Source organism: Drosophila navojoa, chromosome 4 (assembly GCF_054131105.1).
Source record: "Drosophila navojoa isolate 15081-1374.11 chromosome 4, UAZ_NAV_1.0, whole genome shotgun sequence".
NCBI classification, from domain to species: Eukaryota; Metazoa; Arthropoda; class Insecta; order Diptera; family Drosophilidae; genus Drosophila; species Drosophila navojoa.
In genome coordinates, this window is record NC_142892.1 from 421,994 (window position 1) to 430,100 (window position 8,107).

The following is an 8,107-nucleotide window of genomic DNA, read 5'->3' on the forward strand; positions in this document are numbered from 1 at the left end:
AATAAGCAAATGGAAACTTCGACATGCTCAGCCACCGCCTCCTGCCCGTGCCCCTACTAAGGCTGACACTTAAATCTGCACTCGAATCTCAAATCAAATCTATTGTAAATCAGCAAACAACAACCATGAAACAGAGAGAGGGAGAGAGTGAGAGGGAAGGCTGTTCCCCTCCAACTGCAGCGGCCCTCATCAACTGTCAGCAGCAGCATCAGCAGCATCAGCATCAGTTGATGTTGCCTTCGACTGTTGCTGCTGCTGTCGCTTGTGGCATTCGGCAGCAGGCGAAACATATCGAATTATGTGCGATTTGTGTTAACAAGGCGCCTCGATTTAATCAGCCCGATAACCCTCATGCAGTATCTGACAGATACAATGCAGCCAAATGTTAATAGATACTTTTCGCTGATCTTGTCGAAAGGCCAAAGGACGAGTAATTTTATAGTTGTATAAATGATGAGTAGATAGAAGCATTATATATTGATGATAATAGAAAGGGTATATACGGGAAAAGTAGCAGAAATTTATGTAAAGGAGAAAATTCAATTAAAATTAACAAATATTTGTTGATAGTTTGCAAAATATTCTCTCCTTCATTCATACACTGCGCGATATCAGGGAAGCAAAGGAACTTATATTACTACATATTATATATTTCTTACATTATATATATCTATCTCTTTTCCAACGACCATTACCAATCTCTCTGCAAACTCAATTATATAGCTAAATGATATACAAATTGTTGTAAACTTAACACAAATTAACAAAAACTATGCGCATAATTTTCTCAAGCACTCTCACAAACAGTTGCTTACAAAAGTATTTTACACCAAAGACAATTAACAAAGTTTGTTTTTTACTCTTACTTTTGCACTCGGCAACAAAAATCGAAAAGAAAAGGAAAAAAAAAGAAAAAAAAGCGAGAGAAAAAAGCGATAATAAAAAGCGAAAAGCCAAAAGCGTTTAATGCCCCCCAGAGGGGGGCGAGGCGGCGAGGCTGGCGATTAGACGATTTTGACGCACAAAATATCCGCAACATAAAAGAATCCAATAAAAAGTGATTACGTGCGGACGGCGCAGACTGTGGGTGGAATGGAGAGGCAGTGGGGGGAGGGGACAGGTGTGGCCGTGGCAGACGTCTGCGGCTTGCAAATCAAAACAGATGTGCGACAAGCCAAAGAGACAACAACAACAACAACAGCAGCAGCAGCAGCAAAAGTTTGCAGCAGATACAAGATACAAAGATCCACAAGATACAAAGATACAAGATGCAAAGATAGAGGCGAAACCGAAATGAGATACGAGCTGTGAGCTGCTGGTTGTTGTTGTTGTTGCTGCTGCTGCTGCTGCCTGCTCGTGCCACAACAGGCCAACAACAACAGGCGACGGCTGGGCAAAAGTAACTGTGCCACAATTTGCCGCATATCCTGCAGGAAAGGCTGCCAAACGGGAATTGTGCAAGGATTTGCAGCAACCGAAAAACGAAGAAGCAGCAGCAGAAGAGGAAGAAAAACTGAAACTGGTTGGCCGCATCGCTCACCTGCCGCATGTTCAGCTAAACTGCGTCCCTGCCACATGCCGCATGACTCAAATTACGCTTCCTTTTTTTGTTGTTTTTGTTATTTCTTCTTTTTTTTTTTGGTGGGCGCAGCGCTTCAGCTTAGAATAATTATGGAAGCTTCCCTTGCCACAGCGCTAGCTGCTTCCGCTCACTGCGTGCGTATGAGAGAGAGAGAGAGAGAGAGAGAGTGTGTGCACACTTGAAGAAATAGCCAAGTACTTTGAGCTGAGCTAAATGCAAGACATCTTGAGGCATGAGTGAAGTGAACATTTAAGACGTGCGGCTGGAATATGTTTAAGCCTCTTGAGTAATCTTATAAGAAAATGTGCTTTAACTAACAGCAAGACTTAACTTTACATATTATTCCAAATTAATTTGAAATTCTATCTTACTGCTAATTCTGGTTTCCAATTTGAAAGATCTATTTCTCTTCTCTCTTTCTTGCAGTGTAGCTGACAACCACGACCACAGCCAAGACCACGACAATAGTGCAGCACACGCTGCAGCAGCGGAGGCAGCGGCAGCAGCAGCGGCAGGACACAGCTGCAAATATCGCCAATGTCAACGTGCGATTCGTCGTCAGACGCCGCTGCACGTTGGGCATACAAAGCAGCGACGGCGACAGCGACTGCGGACTGTGGTGGCACGAAAAACGGAAAGTGCTGTAAGTTTTATTGAGAAATCCAACACACACACACACACACTCGCACTCTCACACTCAACACTCAGACAGACGCGAGCCTAAAGGAAGCGGCTAAAAGAGCCACAAGAACCAAAGAATGCGACGCTTGGCGCATAACAATGCCTGCGCCAGGCCCCAGTGTGCCGCGCACAGTGGAACCGTTGCAGTCGTCAGCAAATTGGCCCTCTGCGCTAACTTGGTCAACAAAGTGGCCAGACAAAGACAAGGCACAACTAATCACAATAATACAACAAATAATACAAAGAGAGCGACGGCTCCCTCTCTCTCGCTCGCTGTCAAACACAACACATGTGCGAACATGTTGGCAGCGAGCTCTTATACGCCGCAGCAGCGAACAGCTGTTCGAACTTCGAACCACGAGCCAGCGAACAAGTTGCGTATAAGAGCTTGAGACGACGAGTAGCAGAGAGCACGCGCACACAGGTTGCGTAGAAGAGATTTGTGTTTGCTGATGTTTGATGGAATTTCGTGATCGCACTAAATGGAGATGTGACTGCAAAGAGCTACGTAATTACTCTAACTGTTTATGCTAAAGAGTACTTCCCCTTGGGAATTGAAGACGTGTAATCAACTTGAGGTATGTTTGAATAATTGAATCAATAAGACTACACACACACCATATTTCCTATATTTATTGTCACAAAATCCAATTGGACGCTCAAAGAAATCTAGTTACAGCCATTTTGGAGAGCTCAGCTGCCTATTCAATAAAAGTAGCCGAGAGCTCTTTTAATCTAGCATCTCGCTCTGCTTTTCTCTGGCCTCTGGCAGAGTAATTCAATGTAAACCATTCAAAATGAAATCCATTAGAGTTTATATTTCAGTCATAAAACGTTTGGGAACCAAACACACGCACATGCACACAGAAGCCCCTGGCTCAATTTAAAACCAGTACAGCTCCCCACACACCGACACACTGACACACACACACGCAGACAATAGACCTCACACTTGGCCGGTGCCGTTTGGGCCCGGCTTATCCAAAAATATTTGCATAAGATTGAAACTGCATGCAAGGAGCCTTGCCACGCCGCCACGCCCACCCTTCTTAGTGAAATGTTACAAAATGCCAAAGTGCTCTCTCTCTCTCTCTCTCTCCCCCCCACTCTCTTTCTCTGTCTCTCTGGCCAGTCAAAGTTTGCTGGCAAGTTTTGCCAAGTGGAGTTCATATTTGAGTTGAGTCGAGTTGAGTTGGGCCTTTGCCTAATTGTATGAAAATAGTTTGTCCTTCAGTTTTGGCTGTCCCACAGCCCAATGAATCTGTGTGTGTATGTGTGTGAGTGTGCTGCGACTGGCAACAGTGGGGCAGAGACACGCTTGTGCACACCTGAACGCCAGCTGCCAGCAGGAGTCCAAGGTGTCAGCGCGAGTGCAGCGAAGCGTTCTGGCTTTTGGCCTCAGCGTGAGCTGCACTTGATATATCTTATGTTGCTGCCACAGGCTGCTTGCCACACTCAGGTCGCTCTGTCTCTTTCGCTCGGACTCATCTTTGATCAAATGGCCGCAAGATGCTGGCCCGTGGGCGTGGCCTACTTGGCCAAGATCAACGCAATGGCGGCAGCAGCAACTGACCAAGCGCTCGAGTTACGAAACCCGTTTTGAGTCGTCTTGCCCTCGCTGTGATTGGAAGTGGCAAGTGGCAAGCGAGAGCGGCGAGCTGTTACCTGCTGCGGCAGCGAGGCAGGTTCGACTCGGAGGCACGATCAGAGTCCTTGCGTCATTAGACCACATAGCGAAACCATTAATAAGGGTTAGAAGCCGTCCTAATGGCTAACATGACGGCGCTAATGAGCCGCAACTGCAGTCGCTGCCCCTGCCCCAGCCACAGGCCTGATTAATTTGTGGGAAACTTTGCGGTACCTCGGGCCAGTGCCACACACACTCGATTGTTATGTTCGGGAGTAAGGGAGGAAGAGTGACAGAGACAGTCAAAGACAGACAGCTGACTATTCATTACGCTTATCTCGCAGGCCTGCCCCCTCCTGCTCCTCCTCCTCCTCCTCGGCGCCCTGTGGCATGCGAATCGCTGCTAAGCGGCTTATGAAAGTCGCCGTCGCTCTGTTGGCACCTTCTGTTTTGTTTAGCCCGGCTGCAGGGCAGCGGCTCTATAAAGTTCTCAATTTAATGCGAGCTCTCATCTCTTTCGCTTTTCCAATAAAATACGATTTTCGATTTCCCAGCATTTGGAAATGCACCTGCAACAAATCGCAGCCGCATCGAGTCAGACGCCTCTTCAAAGTGCCGAGTAGTTCACTTTCCAAACATACTTAGCGTAATCTGCGTCGACTTCTAGATAAAACACAGAAACTACAAAAGGAAAGCAGCAGCTACAAAAACAACAACAACAACTCCTACTAGAGTCACTTGTCGAACAAAACCAACAACAACAACAAACAAACAACAACTTATGCTAATGGCGCGTACCAAAATAAAAAAATGAAAATAAGTAAAAAGGAAAACTCGTGAGTCGGGGAAAACTCCAAGCGGAAAATGCACGCGGCGAGCAATTCATAAAAAATTTACATACATTAGAGCCGAGTGTTAGGGTTCAGCGCGCGGGATCGAAGAGCCCCAATAAAAATTAGAGTGCCGCCAAGCCGACGACGCGACTCCGAGTAGGGAAAGTCGGAAGAGTCGGGAGAGTGGAAGCGGAACTACCCCCAAGAGCAGAAGTAAACTCGGCTCGAGCTGCACTCAGCCGTAGATCATGACAGAGCGAGGCGTGTTGAGATCATAAATCATGGATCGCATAATCGTTGCCAGTGGAAGCCCGGGGAACACCCACTGGTCGGACCACATTATTCAAATGATCTATTATGGTAAATGGAAGTGCCATAATTGCGGCTCCTTGGGGTCGCGATAAGCTGTTGATCCTGCAGAGCTGCTGGAAAATATCTAAGATAATGGTAGTGTGAGCGTAATTTATGCACAAATAGCAACAGCTGAGAATTTTAAATAGGTTGAAGGTGGGCTATATATAGATAGATGTACGTGGACAAGCAAAGACTGAGCTCTCAAATTGAGAGTACGATAGTAAAGGATTTATGGGTACATCGAACAATACGTTCAATTCACACTAAACACGAGATAACACATTGATCAATTTCTTATATGGACACGAACTAACTAATCTAAGTACATGCTATAAATATATGCTATATGCGCCCTCTTCATCGGCTATATATAGCTATCGTCTAATCTGCTCAATCTGCACTAAACTTGTACTTTTGATGTATGCATAAACAAAAGTGCTTCGAATTGGGGGAAATGATGAGGTTCTAAAAAGCATTTTCCGTTTTTCACTTTTCATTTAGTCATTCATGACCTGCATATTGCATATTGTCTCTCCCTCTGCGAGTCACACACACACACTCTCTCTCTCTCTCTCTCTCTCTCTCTCTTTCTCTGTGTTTGTGTGTGTCTGTGTGAGCAATTTATTACCTGCCATTTACCGTTGCTCATTATTAATTGCATGCAATTAATCAGCTTTACTTGCGTTCAGCGGGCCGTATACGCAATCCCCGCCCATTCACACTATCCCCGCCCTCTGGCGGCGAGCTCCCTCCCTGCCCGCAGAGCTTGTTGATCTAAAATTCTTGAATGAATTCAATTGCAAATTGTAAATAAACATTGGAAAATTTGGCTCAGCGCTTTAAGGCAGCCAATTTGAGTGTGAAATCGGAAATGTTTCGCTGCGGGGCAGAAGCAGGAGGAGAGTGGACCAGGAGTATATCTTAGATCACTTCCGTTGGCTGAGCTGTCAGCCGGACTCGCCTAGTGCCGCAGGACGTGGCAATAAAACGCATCGTCAGCTGCAGCTCCAGTCGCTCTCCACTCGACTCCTGCACACAAGTGTCTCATGTTATTTTCGTATTACAGGAAAAGCTCCCTCTATATCCATCTCTATATATGTATATGTGTATGTATTTATATATATATAATCTATTTCAAGTTTGACATGGATTACACTGCTCTACCCTCCCTTCTCCCTTCTCGCTCTCTCAGCAGGCGCCTTGTCCGTTTGTCTTTTACTCAATAAAACTTTTTGATTTCCGCTCGAATGGACAAAACTTTTTAATGCGAATCTTCCGGCTGGGTCGCAGTCGCCGTCGACGTCGACGTTTCCATTGCATCGATATAAAAGCGAAAACGATAGAAAGAAATCAAATCAAATTAAATTGAATCGAGTCAAGGCAAAAATACATTCAAATGTCGAATTGGGCAAGAGGGAGACAACGTGAGAGAGAGAGAGAGAGAGAGAGAACACAACACCTGCCCTGCACAGCCCAAGCCAATGGCAATTCCTGATGATGCAAATACCACTTTAATTCAATTGGATTAGGTGTCCATTGCAATACACGCGAATCTACAACAACAACAACAGCAACAACAACAAGAGAAACAACAGCTGGACTTGGCTCGATGCAGAGGCAGTGGCAGAGGCAGAGGCAGAGACTTGACTTGGCTAGGTGTTTGCATATCGTGGGGCTTCCGCGGCGGCATTTGACTTAATACGATATTAATGCAACCTCCATTAGCAGCCACGCCCCCACACCCACACGCCCACACACAGAGCTCGGCGCAGCCATTCAGCAGGGCAACAACAAAACAACTCGGCGAATGCCGATGAATGAGCGCAATGAATAAGTGAAATGAGTGACTGAATGTGAAGGCAGGAGTGAGTGAGTGAGTGAATGAATGCATGCCCAACATGCTTAGAGTGCAAAAATAATGCATTAGCGTAATTAACTGGCAAAAGGACAAAGCAAATAGGGGCCAAGGAATAAGAGCTGACGTCCTTGCCTTTTCTTGCTCTGGCTTGGGGTCTAAAGAGAGTGCACTACACTTAAATCAGCTATGGGGAACGTTAGTTAATCTTGCTTAGCCCCATCAATAGATTAACATCGATCCTTCCTTCAGTTGGTCTAACACAAAACAACAAATATTCCTAGCTTCAGGCCTGGGCAGTTTCTTAAAGTACTAAAGCTGAGCTAGAACCAATTAAGGCAAGCAAGCGTAAACTGTTTCCAGCATCCCCAACAATTAAAAGGGGCCGAGCAGGAACAATGGGAAGTGAGCGGGATTAAAACGGAGCTCGTGACCGATGACAGCGAAATGGAAGCTCCGCTCGTGCCAAAGCGTTGCAGAGGCAAACTTGAAATTTCGTTTGGGGGAAGTTGAAATGAAACTGAAACCAAGAGACAGAGACAGACGGAGAGGGAGAGGGAGATGGTAGATAGAGGGCATGGACCGGAAGAAATACGCAGAGCATTAAAGCAAAGCGTCGCATCGCGTCGCAGCGAGCAGCTGCTGGAATCTGATAGGAAACGCAAGTAGCGCTAAGGAGCTCATCATCTCCAGCCATATCCTGTTGGCAGGAGGACGCGGCGGCGCTTAGAAGCGGGCAATAAGCGATATACGATGCGATAACGAGTTGAAGTTGATGTGTCGAGACGAGAGCTAAATGGAAAGTGGGAAGAGAGTGATAGAGAGGGAGGGAGAGGGAGAGGAAGAGGGGAATAGAGAGCTGGGACGAGGCGTGCGCATCTTTGGATTGAGCTGATTGCAGGCAGACTCGGCATCAGGCTGCACTTGCAGGATACGGGATGAGCGTAGCCAGCCGAATTACATGAGCCAAGTGCTATTCGTGCTGTTGTCTGTTGTCGCACTGTCTTAAGTTGTTTTGTTGCATGTGCTAATGGCAGCGAGCTGCGAGCTGCGAGCTGCCAGCTGCCACACAGCGCTGTGTCGCTGTGGCACGTACAACTGGCTCGAGCTGTTTGCCCGCACTTTGTCAGCGAGCGTGTTAACAAACTGATTGAGTGCAGCTTTCACTGATGTTT

The 8,107-nt window shown here is 46.4% G+C and overlaps 1 long non-coding RNA gene across 2 annotated transcripts in view; it reads left to right on the forward strand.

Moving 5' to 3' along the window:
* Positions 1-2,817, forward strand: part of LOC149091301 (uncharacterized) — a 61,688-nt gene extending 58,871 nt beyond the window's left edge. Inside the window, exons 3-4 of one of the 2 annotated variants that reach the window (XR_016196758.1) lie at positions 2,014-2,225; positions 2,291-2,817. This is a non-coding gene — a long non-coding RNA (uncharacterized LOC149091301). The remainder of the gene's footprint in view (positions 1-2,013; positions 2,226-2,290) is intronic. The other variant, XR_016196757.1, reaches the window with a different exon arrangement.
* Positions 2,818-8,107: the final 5,290 nt, after the last annotated feature.